The sequence below is a fragment of the Triturus cristatus genome, chromosome 9 (assembly GCF_964204655.1).
Source record: "Triturus cristatus chromosome 9, aTriCri1.1, whole genome shotgun sequence".
Classification (NCBI taxonomy): Eukaryota; Metazoa; Chordata; class Amphibia; order Caudata; family Salamandridae; genus Triturus; species Triturus cristatus.
The window spans coordinates 942,434,153-942,450,269 of NC_140592.1; positions in this window are offsets into that span (position 1 = coordinate 942,434,153).

Genomic DNA, 16,117 nt, shown 5'->3' on the forward strand with positions numbered 1-16,117 from the left:
CACCATCTTAGTCCACAGCCATAATCGTTCCCATTTTCAAAAAAGGCAAAAAGGACAGCCCTCTTTGCTACCGGCCCGTTTCCCTAATTGATGTGTCAGCGAAAGTTCTAGGAAGGGCTATCCTCAGCTGGTTAATGGACTGGGCGGAGGATCGACAGATTATCACTGACAACCACTGATCAATGTCTTAACCTTTATTTACTGGTAGCCAAGTACACCATTGCCAGCCAAGAAACTGTGTACTTGGCTTTCATGGACTTGACTGCGGCTTTTGACCGAGTCAATCGTAGGAAGTTATGGGCAATTATGGAAGGTCTTGGTGTGGACCCTGGACTTATTAACATTCTAAAGGTATTTGACCAGAACACCACTGCCAGTGTCAGATACAATCAGAAGGGAAGTACCATCGACCCTTTTCCATGCTCAAGTGGGGTGAGACAGGGATGTATTCTGGCCCCATTTCTGTTCACCCTGTACATAAATGGCTTGGATCAGGCACTTAGCACTTTAATGGTGATACCCTGTGGATTGGCTTAAGAGGGATCCCCGTCCTGCTTTATGCGGACGACGCGGATCTCCTCGCGCGGACATCCAAAGGGCTCCAGGGTTTGATAGACTGCTTTGTTTCCTTTATGGAGAACCTAGATCTGTCCCCCAATTTAACTAAGTCCAGCATCATGGAAGTAGGGAAATAACAAGTAAACTGTTTACTCGATTGGTTCCCATCACCTGGGAAAGGTGCACTCCTTTTCTTATTTGGGGATATTATTTGACAGTCGTCTTAATTTTAAGGCCATTGTAGAAGAGAAATGCTGCACATTAGTGAGCTGCTCTGGGTCGATCATGAACTTTGCACGAAGGTTGGGCTGTTGGTCCCCGGAGCAAATACTGAGATTATTTAGCTTGAAATATTGTTCCAAAATTCTTTATGGAAGCGAGGTATGGGGTTTTATTGACACGCAGCATCTGCAGACCGAGGAAAACAAGTACCTTTGGCACCTACTGAAAGTGCCTCAGAGCACACCGTCCCACATCATTCACGAAGAACTGGGTGTCAGTTATGTCAGAGATGGGCTGAAAGCCAAACCCCTAAGATTATAACAGACTGCCTTACCCGTGACCGGGGGCTGAACATCCCATGGCTTAAGTATGTAATGGAGACTTTAGAAGCCATAGGATGTGCAGATCTTTTTGATAACCCCACTAAAATGTCAGTGCATGACAAGACCTTGGTGCAAGCCCGGTTCCAGAAGCATGTTATATCATGCAGGGAAGATAGGGTACTGGTTAAACAGTCAGTTGGAGAACACCTGACTAAATCATGTCTGGGTATCGAGCCCTATTTATCTTATTTCCATAATGCCCATGATAGATTTATAATGACACGGTTTAGGCTCAATCTATTGCACCACATATTAGCTGATCCGGCAGGATACACAACGTCCATAGAGTTGAAGGGTCTGCGTGGCTGCGACAATCGTCTCCTCAGGATACCCTTCACTTTGTTTTATTATGCCCTTTTTATTCACTACCTAGGAGTTTGTTTTTAAAAAGTATTCTAAAGACTTCTAGATTTAAACATATAAAGGTGGCCCTGTTTTTAAAATTGTCTACAGACACACTAACCCTGTTCTGCACTGTAAACCCCCCCCCCCCCCCCCCCCCCCCCGCCGTCAGTACCTCTGTGCATCGGTGGAGGATTTTGACTGACTCTGTAGTGGTGTTGTCCTCCCAGTGTGATATTGACGGAGTTCATATAAACCCTATCCTGACACCAGTTTCTTCTGTGGCGATTGTTTGTGCCAAAAACACGGAACAACCTATAGAAACTCCCTAGAAAAACAGCGTGCCAAAAAAGTAAGAAAGCAAAAAATCTTTGTCAAACAATCACAAAGTCCTGAAGAAAGGCATCTTAATGCCAAGAAAGGGATCTGATGGGTTACAAGGCAAGCAGTTTGCATAGCAGGGAGGATGGGTGGGGTGGTAAGGACAGTGGCTAGATCCTGTCTTTATCAGATAAGGCGTTACCGAAGGCAAGTAAATTATTAATATGATAGATACAGCTAGCTGCAGATTCCTTAGAATTAAATACCCAAGCAACCCATCACTGGTGGATGATCTGCAAACTGAACCTACGAAAGATCCCTGAATATGACTAGCCGGTCCGTAATTGGACAAAGTGACAAGGCTGTCTTGAGAATATAGCTGAGGAAATGGAGACGCTCCACCAGGAGGACTGTGGGAAGACTGTAGGGAGCGGAAGTCTACATGACCATGAAAAGCATGTGTTAAACATTACCCACAGCGGCGGTTTAAGAAAGTGCTGGAGAGAACACTTCATAGAAACAAGAATATTATATAGCCCTGGCGAAGGTATTCAAACCATGACTTGACAAAGCTTAAACATAAATGACAACAGCCCTTACCACTAAGGTAGAGCTCTAGCTCCTAGTAGTAGAAACTAGTATGTGAGCTAACACTACAAAAGAGAGAAAAAGGGTATCTTAGAGCACATCCACGATGGAGAGAGAAAACCAATCCATGCTGAAACAAAATCATTGCAAGAAGGTTTGGTAGTGCCCACCCTTGGTTGAAGATCCTTCCCTTAGAGAGAAGGTAACCCTTTGGAACTATGTAACGTAGAGGCTCAGAGGAGTAAGGAAAAAAATGCATTGGCAATGACCAAGTTAAGGTTGTACAACAGCACCAAGAAAGGCATAGTTACAAAACCATACATGTTCAGACTGTAGAAGAAGTTCAGCGCAACCATACTTGCAATATGTACCTGTATGTCTGTGTAAACACATACATATGCACACAAGTATATCCGTAATCCACTAAAAGTATATCTGCCCCAGTGGGGAAGTGAACCCCAGTCTCTCATGACAAATGGGGATACTGACCATTGTAGGAGCAAGGAACGCCTATGGAATAGCGGTATCCATCGAAAGATCCATATAACTATGCACTTACATTGGCAAAAGACCAAAGTTGAGACAACAGAGTGAAAATTATAGATCTAAAGATAGTAGCACGGAGTTGGATAACCAGGAACATGATACTGAATAAGAGGAGAGAGGGATTGGAGTGCACCACACACACACACCTCAGAAGATTAATGGCAATCTCCCATGAAACCACGCTACTGACTGACAAAGCTACAGGAAATCAAAAGAAAACTGCAGGTGTGAAACCCCTGCTAAGAAGGGAATGAAGACCACCACCGGGCTCCATAAAAGGTATAATTGAAACAAAGACCAAGACACGGAAGGCCACAAAAAATCGATCTCAAATCCAATAGACCAAGATATCTGGGGTAAACCTAGTCGTGTAGGAAAAAAGCCCTACAAAATGAAAAAACTGAAAACAATGGATGGCTGTGCTTGCAAGGATTGAGGCCAGTAAAGAATGTCTCAACAAGATCTATACATAGCAAAACCTTCAGTATACAATCACTAAAAAGGGTAAAAGGCCCACATCTTCCAAAAGTAAGAAATGGAGAGAGGGAAACCATTCCTTCAGGCAGAAGGAATACACCTAAGGCAGAAGTGGTATAACGAACCTTTGAGGATAGAATCCTTATCACATTAAGATGAAAATGAGCCACAGCACCGAAAGACCGGGTGAAATTGCGACATCTGAAGAATAACCAATATGGTACCTAAATGCTGTGTGTGTCATCTGACTTGACAAATAATGCCTAGGTACAAGGTATTGCAGAAAGCGACAAGTAACATCCTCTCCAGGGATGAAGCAGAGTAAAGGCAATAAGGTTGGTGGCCCAGGACCAAAGTAACATTGCGGCAGTGGTGGAATATGAACCATTGCATTAGAGGGACCTTGATACCCAATGTACCCCTGAGCTATAGCCTAACGAGGAACCCCAAAGATCAGTGGCAAGAAGCTTTCCTCAAATGCTTCGCGAGAGCAGAACAATAAGAAATGCCAAAGCACTAATAAAGGTCCTAAGTTGGAACACTGTCTCGGATCAGAGCTGAAAATCTACCCAGGCCAAGTATCATGCCACTTGTACCATTTCCTCCGCTATGGAAAGAATGACTCCATTGAAGGGAGAAAATGCCCCATGGTGGTCCCCTTATGATGGTTGGGGGGTATATTGTTCTGCTGCAAGGTGAAACGCGCCAGCATTATGTTTTCAGAAGCAGATAAACTGAAGTCCTTATAAGGAATACTAAGTGTCAGAAACAGATCTCAAAATGTTTATAAGGCATACAGAAGATGGTTCCCATAGAACAGGGAACAAGGCAACAGTGCATCCACACAATGCAATCAAAATACCCTCTATAGAATAAGAACTTGTGTAGAAAACTAGCCTCAGAAAGAAGCCTTTTAGAATAGGCGCACATAGCGCCACCACATAATATACGTCCCAGATAACGGGCATCATAACCTGTCATTGACAGTATAAGAAGAATAAAAGTACCTGCAGAAGGCAGAAACCCCTCACTGGGTGTCACCTGTAGATAGAAAGGGAATTTGGAAAAGAAAAGCCAATGGGCTCCTCCCTGGAATGGCTCATGTGTGAATCAAAAAGGGATTCCTCCCCCATAAACATCTAGTATGGTAGAACTAGGTAATCAGATGATGCAGTTAAGAGTCTGCTCCACCCTGACTATCTCAAAATAGCCGCAAAGCCGAATCGGCATGTGTGCCGAACAGACTGGCACCATCAAAAGGCATATCAATCAAGGTGCCTTGAACACCCTCCAAAAAACCAGAGGTGCGTGTCCAGGCGCAATAACATAACGCCACAGAAGGGGCCATGGCCAGACCCACTAAACCAGTGCTATCCATACCACAACGAAAGATGAATTTGGCTGCTGTTTGCCCATCTTGGATTAATTGGGCAAGATAATCCCGGGTGTCATTCAGAACCAAAGGCAGCAGACGTATTGATGGATCGTAGTGCAGAACTGGTCAAGGTGAAAATATGCCTGCACAAGTGTCTAGTCTTCTGAAATCTCTGTCAAGAGGGACATTTGGAAGGGAGTTGGAATCCTAGCAGGCCAAAATGGCCTGTACCACCAAATTCTGATGAGTAGGGTGCCGGCGGAGACAGGCCGGAACATTGGGGGCAGAACGGTGTCTGTGTGAAATAGACCGATCCACAGGGGCTCCTGTGTCTGGTTTAGCCCAAGCCCCCAACTAAAGGTATAGAGCTTCACTGTAAGGGAGCACCTACTCCACCCCTGTTTAGCCCTGATGAAGGACGCCTATCAGGGGATGTGTGTTCATTTTTTCCGAAACCACAGAAACTCCTCTGAATGTCAGCCAAGGTGGAGCTCACCTCTGAGGCAAGGCCAGGGGGAGAAAGGAGGGCTGAGGCCGGGGAAGACTAAGCCTCTAGCTTCACCCAGCTCAGTCAGACGACTATCCTGCAGGGGAGTCTGACCAGTGTCAGACATGGGGTGCAGAAGCCCCAACTCTTCTCCATCACCTCCAAAGCTGTGTTCCTGAGAAGGAAAAAGAGGAGGGGGCTCCACAGAGAGTAGGGGAAGGATATCTGAGCCCGGTCGCACCACCGCCAATTTGCCTGACATCGTGCGGCACCAAAGCAGCTACATCGTGGCACCAAAGCAGCATCGTTGCGGCACCAAAGCGCCATCGCCGCGGCGTTGGGAGAGCAAAGTAGTGTGGCATCGATTTGTGTCTGTTACAGGTGCCGAAGGTGGGAACTCCAAAGGGTTGTGCACCAAAACGGATTTGACAATGGAATCAGAAGGCCTAACTGAAGCCGAGGGCAAACCCGCCGGCGTGGACACAGTCAAGGTACTTTACACCTCCTTCGGACCTAAGGGTGCTCCAGGGGAAGGTGAAGACGAAGACCCAAAGATAGTGTGAAGAGAATTATTATATTCCCGCATCTGAGTCAGTCGCCCTGGCTGCAGGGAAGGTAGCGCGGAGTGGACTCACTTGTCAACTCCTCAAACGGAGAGTGGGAGGAGGCGAGGTAAGAGGCTTTATGTAGTGAAGTCGGGAGATGGCGCTACTTCTATCGCCTGCGCCTAGACTTATGTCGGGACACCGATGGAGTGAAACGTCCATGGAACAGCTCCTGGAATGGGCCGTGGGGTGAGGCGACCGAGGTCGACAAGAAATCTTGGAAGTTTGTGGCAGCTGTTCAGCTAGGAGTTTCTCATGTTTCTGCAGGGCCTTCAGTCGAAGTAGACGACAGGAGTTATGGTGCTCCCCCAGATGCCACATACAAATAGAATGAGGATCTGTGGACGACATTTGCAATCTACATGACCCACAAGGCTTGAAACCTGAAGACATAGAGTAGAAGGCATACTGTTCAGTCAATGAAAACATTGAAGTAGGCCAAAAAACAGCCAAAGGAACCACTACCGGATCCTTGTTGAAACCACGCAAAAGAAGAAATTGGCAGCAGGGGAGGGCTTATAAGGACTCTGTCGACGTCACATCCGGAGGACAGCATCGCTACAGAGTAATTTAACGCCCCCTACCGATGCACAGAGGTACTGCTGTAAAAAAACAAACAGATCCAGTCTGACAGCTGGATGAATTCTAAGGTAAGGAATCTGCGGCTAGATGTTTCTATCAGATTTGGTGGGTTAAAGGAGAGAGGCGTGGAGTGTTGTAAAGTAGAGTGTCCTAGAGTTGAGTGTTACAGAGTGATGTAGACAGTTGTGGAGTGGTTTTGAGTTGAGTAGTGTGAAGTGGCATAGTGTGTTGTGGAGTGTCATGGAGGGAGTAGTGTTGTAGAGTGGAAGGGCATAGAGTGGAGTAGTGTTATAGAGTTGAGTGGCATAGTGTCGTGTAGAGCAGAGTGGTGTGGCCTAGTGTTGTAGAGTGGCATAGAGTGCGTAGATCATGGGTACTCTAAGACATTTGCCTAGGGGCCACAAAGTTTGGTTTGTGATGTGATCAAGGGCTGCAATGACGTTAGCACGGTGGCGGTCATGAAGGGGGTGTTTGGGTGGAGAAGGTTGTGGCAGTATGGTGGGTGAAGGGGAAGCAAAGCCTATACATCTAGTGGCTGGTTTGCACAATGTGCACAAGGCTTCCCGACTTTACCAAATTGTGTGATCTTAGGGAATCGTTTTGATTCACTTTCCCTCATTTTTCTTCATTATCACATATAAGAGAACCTCAAAATGCATGACTTCAGGCTCAGCACAGTACAAAACCTTCTCCTGGGTTTGATTTAATACACTATAATGTTGTTTATAATACTCAGCAAAACCAAAGGGGATGTTGGACGGAGTGTTGAACATTGCAAGCACTCGCCCCCAGTCAACTGATCTGGGTTTAATCCATCATCATTCTTTAGCTCACTCCGCCACCCCAGTTCAGACATGGCCATATGCAAATCAGTCTGACCCTGGGCCTCATGGGAACAGTCCAGCCCGAACTGCCAAGCCATGTCTTCCCTGGACCGGAAACGAGCATCCTGGGACCGGTTTCAGGTTCATAACCCTCATCAGCCAGGCTATCTTGAATCCAGTGGCAAAGTGAGCAAGGGACCCACGTCTGGGCATACCCTGCCAACTTAGGGCGAGCAAAGCCAAAGGGGATGATGGACGGAGTGTTGAACATTGCAAGCACTCGCCCCCAGTCAACTGATCTGGGTTTAATCCATCATTCTTTAGCTCACTCCACCACCCCAGTTCAGATATGGCCATATGCAAATCAGTCTTACCCTGTGCCTCATGGGAACAGTACTGCCCAAACTGCCAAGCCATGTCTTCCCTGGACCGGAAACAAGCATCCTGGGACCGGTTTGTAGAGACCTTATCATATTGTTACATATTGTTACAAGATGTCTTTAAAATGAAGGTGTTCCTAAGTTGTGCAGGACAACCTAGTTTCTTCCTTCCTTTAACTTCAATTAACGTTTAAATAAAGGCTAAAATGGAGCAGCATAGATTGCAGTGGTGTGGAGTGGTGCAGAGTGCAATGGCACAGTGTAGATTGTTTCAGAGTGGAGTGGTGCAGGGTAGAATGCAGTGGCATAGAGTACAGTGGTGCAGAGTGGAGTGGTACAGAGTAAAGTGCATTGGCATAGAGTGCAATGGCACAGCGTGGAGTGGCATACTGTGCAGTGTTGTGGAGTGGCAAAGAGTGCAGTGGTGTAGAGTGGGGTAGCGCGCATTGGTTTAGAGTAGAGTGATGCAAAGCAGAGTAGGGATGGGTACAGTGGAATAGTTGTTAGTAAAATGCAGTGTAGTATAGTGTGGAGTGGTGCAACATAGTGTTCAGTGTGGCGAGTGGAGTATGTATGGTGTGGTAGTGCACTGCCATTACAAACAACGCATATTCAATTGAAATGACGATTACATTTGCACAGATATACATTTGTACTTTAGCGCACAAACGATAATGTATGGAAATGTCATCTCCTAGTGTATTCGTTTGTTTTGACCTTTAAAAATATTTGTTTCGACTCCAACACAAAATAACCCCCAGTAGCCAGCATGAGTGTCACATAAATCCTCTCACTTTGAAGTCGGAGATATAAAAGTAAACGCCAGACTCCCTCGGAGGACCGAGCCTAACATTTGACCTCTGTCTGTGAATACACAGCAAATGTGACAAGATAAGAACAACATTTTAAGGCCTGTTTACAGAAAGTGAGCACTCGGAAGGATACAGTAAATAAGGTATGGGCCACAGAAGGGATGAACTTAAGCTGGACATCCTAAAACAAATGAAGCCAGCAAATGGAAAGCAAGACAATGTGAGTTACAAACCACAAAGCCAATAGTAAGCAAAGGGCAGATTGCATCCCAGGGGAGCTTTCTGAATGTCCCCAAAATGTTGTTAGTAGGCTTTGACCTAAAAACTAATTGACAGTGGGAGATGTTTGACAAAACAGCTAGACTTTGAATGCAGTGCTTTATTTTTGTCCTTGTGACGAGAGACCATTGAAGAGTCCGGTATTGTGATTTTTCTTTAAGCCACTTTGGTTCCTGATTGGCTGCTATCTCTTTTTCTTGGCTGAATATGCAAAGAAGGATTTTATGAGGGTACCCATAATTGGGTCCAGAAGGCCGGGAATTAATGGCATGATCGGTTTTGGTTGCTTCTCAGTCTGCAACATTTCAAAGACGACGGATGTCTGGGCTATTAAAGTGACGATTTAGATGTTAAACTTTCTCGCAGCCTCTTGGTAACTTTGTGGAAGGCTACCATGCCTCGAATGGACTTGAATATAGAGATTGAGGGGACAGGGGAAGTCAGTCGGGATCTGTATCCCATGTCCAGGTCCTATGACGCCACTTCGGAGGTGGTGTATCTGGAGTTACCTCTTGCAAACAGCTGGGTTGATCATTTATAGGATTATCTCCAAGGACTGTTTCCTTTGTCGGGCCGCTTATGGGGAATGTTTCTTTCGTGCAATGTACTTTTCTTCACTTGATGAGAGGAGAGATTGGTAGGCAGGGGGGCTGGAGTGGCCTGTGTCATGGGTACCAGTTGTGTTCCTGGCATGAGGTAAGAGTTGTGTTGTCATTGTTCAATGCAGAAGGCTCCAATTAGTCGGAAAAAGGAGACTGCTGCAAATCCTTCTCTGTAACATTTGACTTGATGACAGAATGCACCCACAACCTTGTGGCTAGAGAGGGAAATACTCAAAGTCCTCTGCACTCTCAATGTCAAGGGTTTCCTCAATGTCAAACTAGCAGCTATAAACGGGGGAGGAAAAGACCCTATAGAAACAGGGCAAGTGCTGTCCCAGATCAGCTCGGAGACAAAGCCCCCTCTCTATCCTTCAGTCTTCTATAAGACATACAACAATTATCGCAGTCTTTCCTGCTGTAAGAATCAATTGATTGGTTAAGGCATCTTCCAGAGTGGCCGGGTGGCCAGCTTTATGCTTTTATACAACCAGATCAATTTCTGCTTTTCCATTAGAAACATGGCTAGGGAGGTGTCTTCAGTCAGTTGACCTTTATTAGGACTGAACTTCCTAGCATTATTCCAAGCACATGACCATCTTCAACGACTACTGCTAAAAAAAAAGGTTGAAAAAGCAAAAAAGGGGAAAAGAACGGAGATCCTAAAAAATCTGACCAAACGGCTAATTTGACAAATCGAAAAACCAAGTTTTAAGGCATTATCTGAATGCGGTCTTATTTTCAGCTGGTCTCAGAGATTGGGAGCTGATTCTAGGCTCTTACTCCTAGAACTGATAAGATCTTCTTTCTCTGATCTCAACCAGAAATTGGAGATTTGAAGGAGTCTGGTACTAGTTGATCTTAGAATCCTCTGAGTATTATAATATATGGGCCATGTCAGAAAGATAGATCGGTCCTGTTTGATAAAAGGTTCTGAAAACTATAGTCAGCAATTCAAATAAAATCTGTTTATGTACTGGCAGGCAATGAAGTGCCCCTCTGATATGGAGCTCCTGCAAGGGAGCTTGAGCACCAATCTTACGGCCACATTTTGTACCACTTGAAGCTTATTAGTTACATATCTTGAGATGTAATGTAAATGTATAGGTATTTATATAGCGCCGATCACCACTACGGGTATCTCAGCGCTGTACTAATACTGCTGAAGGAACCCTTCCTGGCTTTCCGTGTGAAGTGTCCACTCCTGGGCACCCTATGGTGAGGCCAGGCATCCCAGCGCTGTTTGGGCCGTTGTTAAGCAAGCTATTGCCCAGAGTTGCAGCGTGGGACCCATAATTAGAATAGGCACTGAGGCGAGAATATCCGGTCCGAGGAATTTATAGCCCGAGACCCTGCCGCGGCGGGAATCAAACCCTGGTCCCGGACCAGTGCTCTACATCGAGGTCTGCCGCTCTAACCATTGAGCCACACTTCTCCACTGCCTAAGTAGAGACTATTACAGTAATCAATCGTTGAGGTAATCAGAGTAGGGGCTAAAGTTTCTCAAGCTGTTAAAGAATGAAATCCCCCTGAATCCCATTCAGAGAATTTCTATTTTCTCAATGCTGCACTTCAAGTGATTGCATTCCATCTATCTGATAACTTGGGTAAAATAATTCTTGAAATTCTGTTCAGAGCTGAAGGAATTCTTATCCAGGATCAATTGAGTATTATGTAGATATGAAATGGTAATTCCAAACGATTCCTTTAGAGAAATCAAAGTGGACATGTAAATGTTAAATAACGTTGGGCTAAGGGGTGAGCCCAGCTTGACCCCATACTTTTGTAATTTTTCTCCTGAAGTGAAAGGACCAGTTGTAACCACCTGCTTCATGTTAGCAAGGATGGATTGAAACCAAGACTAAGTCTAACCACAAATTCCATTGCTGGCATTCTAATAACAGTATGTTTAAACAATGCAATAATTCCTCCTGAAGGCACGTTTGCTGGCTAATAATGTTCACAATTTGCAAATGTATATTTGAAATACACTTAGAGGCCGATTCCGATCCGGGTCGGAAGGGCACTGAACGCGATCCGGCCGGAAAAACTATGAGCCGTACGTGTGTTTTCCGGCCGACTCGTACAGCTGTACAAGCGAGCCAGTGCGATGCGAGCTACATGAAATTAATCGACCGAGTCGTTTCTGGGTCCAAACCGCTCCGTACGTCTCGGTCGTAAGCTAACCGTGGCGTGCAATGGATGCGATTCTCGACCGAGCCAGTACGATGCACGCGTCGGACAGCCTGTGCGAGCCGGAGAGTCTGGCTCGCAAAAGCTCCCGAGTCGGACTTCGGGGTCTGCGTCGGACCCCCCGACACCCGCAGCCGTACGACTCGCACACAAGGGGAGACCTATGGGTCTCCCCAACACAGGCATGTACGATGCGGATGGCACCGATGTGTACCCACTGTAGGGGGCGCACTTGTTCAAGATGTACCCATTCAGTCAATGGGAGCGCATGTACGTGTCGTACAACTGGCTCCCATTGACTTCTATGGGAGTCCAACCGAACCGAGTCCGACAGCATATGTGCGCATCGTACTCGCTCGGTCGGACTGTAGGGATCCAGCTCGGTCGGAAAACACTCCGGATCCGACTCGGTCGAAGTGCTTTCCAATCCAGATCGGAATCGGCCCCTTAGTGGGATCCACATAACTTGGGCTGGTTGGTCTTCTGTTTATAAACATTCTAGAGAATACCATGATTGAAAAATTGGGTAGTCATAATATGGTTTGCTGGCAATTGGTTAAAACAGTTTTAAGGAGTTAATTTGCTAGAGTGTGTTGCTACTCCTTTGAATGCTTTGTCTTGGATGGCCCAATTATCTACCAATAAACTCCATTATTCCCAGCCCAGGTCTTCCTTATCACAGCTCTTACCGCACAAGGAAGAATCCCACCCATATAGAGTTATTTTCCTTTACATCTTAAAGAATAATCCTATTGCTGTGTTTCCTACTACTGAAATGCCTCACTATAGCGTTCTGGTGTTCTCCCTGGTCTCTCCACTTTGGTTGCTGTAGTTTGAGAGGGGTCGTTCAGTGCTAGTTAAAACAGGCCTTGCGATGCTTGTGCTGTGCCAGTGCTCCAGCTCCCCTTGCAATGAAATCATGCCTGTCTAGACTGCCTGTCTCAAGCTTGTGGATCACACTCAACCTGGTAATCACTGTTATAAGGAAGACAGGAGGTAGATGCAATGGCAGTGGGTGGAAGGAAGTAGTGACACCTGAATTTATCTGGGGGGTGCTTTACAAAAAGGCTTCTTCCATTTCTATTTGTACTTCTGGACTTTATTAGTGAAATTTGAATTTACTTTGTTTTAGGCTACTCTCAGATTGGTAAACCTAAGAAGAGCTGCTAGGCCCCGCACCCTGAAATTTTCATTGATATGTTCTTTTTCAATGGTGTTCCTGGCTCCAGAGGCTCATGAAATTCAGGTTGTTGCTTAAAATCAAGGAAGCGTTTCAGTGGTATCAACATTAGCTTTATGCCAAATGTTATGCAGTGGTGTATAGGCAGTCATATGATATTACATTGTTTTTTTTTTTTTTTTTTAAAAACCTTTATTTCGATAGATGCACAATACACAGCGTCTGCCTACAACCCCCTCGGGGCCGGCCGCTATGACATTGGAGAACATAGAACAATAATGCCAGGATAAGAAAAGGTTTAATTTTATGGTTTTGTCGAGTACAACGTAGTGTACTTCGAACAGAGTCGAAGCTAATCACTGACCAGGAGAGACATCACCGTTCACGGAGCACCCAGAAGGAAGCGTTATATAGGAAGGCATTGGTAAGGAGACAGGTGGCCACCATCCAGGGACGAAGAGCATACACTATACCACAGAATGATAAAACACAATAAGCTCCTTACTAACACTGAACCCCGACCCCGAAGAAACAAAGAAACATAAAAGAAAAGGAAACCAAAGAGGAAGGGAGAAAGAAAGAGAGAGAGGGCCATAGAGACAAAGAAGACATAGAACACATCCCATCCCCCCACCCTGCATACCAGCGGAAGGCCATGGCCCACCCCCCCCCAATAGGCATGCCTGTCGCCCCAAATGAACCCCAAGTAGGAAAGAGAGTCCGGAGAGTGGGAAATAACCTCCCAGTCTCCGACTCCCAGAGAAGGCAGGAGGAGGAAATGTTACATACTCCCGGTCACCACAGCCCATTAAGCATCCCCCACCCTGAAAATCATCAGCACAACTGAAGAAGCAAGCAAAGCGGCAGGTGGGGAGACTCCATTTCAAATGTGCGAGCAAAGCAGATAATTAGCAGCCTCATCCTAGTCCCCGCCCGCCAATACGTACAGCAAACTAAAGAAAATCGCCCAGCCCCGGCCCGGTCCTGAGCGGCCCCACAGATCCACCCCCGCGGCAAACAGTAGCAATTTACACACATGCGGCACAACCGATACATAAGCAATTATTCTAGTCCGGGTCATGCCAGGCGGTCAAGCAGGATCATCAAGGGAGGCAACATCAACCCTGGCCTGAACGCGGAGACCCCACCAAACATGGCCGCCGCTGGGAGTGTACCTCAGGCAGAACAAAGGAGCAAGATGGCCGCTCACGGCAAAGAAGACGCAGAGGGAGAAGAAGCGAGAGTTCCCAGTCATAGACCATCACCACATCGATAGTGACAAACACAGTTTTCCCCACCGAACGGCACACACTCCGGCGATGTTGAGGCAGACACGGCAACACCCGCAGAGGCAGAGTCGCAGCTTGTAAAGTGGAAGGGAGCTTTGTATCTGCAACTTGATCATTAGACAAACCCTCGACACTGTAACCAGGGAGAGGACGATCCATAGTACCCCCCTGTCGCCAATTTGTATCCGCCTCGAAGGGAATGAGAGGCATTGGGGGGTCAGACAACCGCAGTAGTTCCCTGGATGGCATAGCAGCATCGATCTTCCACTCCAGTTCTCGAGTGCGTTGGCACCATGTCGCCCGCAAGTCCCCCAGGGCTAGAAGGATATCACCATAGGTCAGGTCTGCTCCCTGCTGCAGCATGCCGACTGTATGTAAAGGCGCCACCGGGACACCCTCCAGCTCGACAGCAGGCAGTGAAGCCTGCGTCAGGGACATGGCGGCCTCCGCCTCTCCGGCGAAGCAGACCGGCACCGACGCCATTTCCGCCGCCAGCCCACCTCGGAGGGGTGAGGGCGACTCCATAGGACGGAGGAACAATAGTGAGGGCAAGAGGAGTTGCTGCTCGCTATACGGGGCTCACACGATGGGAGAGCCCTCGGCTGTGTTGCAATGCGGGTGGTGGGCGCTCTCAAACGGTCACCGCTCTGACCGCTGGTAGGAGGACAAAGGAAGATTCGCCAGCCCGGACCCAATCGTACAGGAATTCTCTCCGTCGCGAAGAAGGCTCCGCCAGGCCGCCCACTCCACGTCCGGTCACATTTCCCCCGGCGCCGGTCCAGCCCCAGGTCGTCTCACCGTACGTGATAAGCGGTGTCCGGCGGTGGTGGTCGGGCCAGAATGCGTGGGCAAAGTCCAAAGTCGGCAAACTCTATGAATCCTCGACCAAAAAAGCCGGCGGGAACATCGGAGGAATGCGGGAAGTATCAGCGCATTCGTGGTTACATTTGCTCGCGCCGTAGGCAGGATTAAAGATCAGGATGTCATGTAAACAGCAGACGGGCTGCGGAGCCGGGAGCTCAGACGTCCTGTCCGTCCGCCATCTTGGCTCCTCCTCCGATATTACATTGTTAATGATATGTACCCAATTAATGGAAATCAACCCTTGATTCCTAACCATGTCTGAATTGTTTCTCACTTTTGGATTTTGAAAGGCCTATTTGAAAGGCATATTAAGAATCACAGGCTAGACATCCCACCCCCTGAGAAAGTCAGAGGCTGATGGTGAGGCAGTGACCATAACTCCAAGAGTCAAGCCATGGACTTGTAGGTGCGGTATGATAAAGTGAGAGTGGGATCACCTTAGGATTTGCTAGCTCTCCTAAGGCCAGAATTCAGCACCTCACCAAAGGGCTCCTTGATGTTGTATGCCTATGCTAGAATATTCAACAAACGGTGTCTTGACACTAAATGTCGTTTTCTAAACAAATTGCAACACAAGGTTTTCACAGATTTCTTCTCCTAAATAATTCATTCTAAATAGTGCATAAACAACTCTCTGGAAATCCTGTCTAAAGGCTTAAGAAGGTGGTGTCAGACAAGCAGTGTTTATATCTGAAACTTACACCACCAGTGGCCTAGCTAAGATGGCCTTTGTCAAAAAGAGACTCCTTTAGTTCACATCTCTCTAAACCAGTCGCTTGAGATGAAGCTGCATGAAACATCTCCAGTACTAGGCGAAACCTGGCTCTGCCATAGCGGCCAAAAGACTTAGATACTGCTCCTGGCTCTGCGGACCCTTCACCCTAACTTTGCACTTACCCAGATTTAGTGGAATATCATCAATGTCATTGCAGGAGAAACCTGAGAGTTTAATTGTGACTTTTATTTCACATTATAAGCCAAGGTTGTCACTAATAAGGTTCCTTCACTTGTGACAACTATATAAAATCCTTCTTTTGTCCTCTTTCTTCTAAACACAGCACTTGCTTTCTGGAAGGTAACCTCTTGACTAGGTTATTGCAGTATTATACACACAGGGCTAAGCAGAATGATGATACATTTCAGAAGGCTCTAAATCTGATGGAATGGCTGGCACCATAACTCGCCAATCTTCTGATCATTACAGCTGCTTC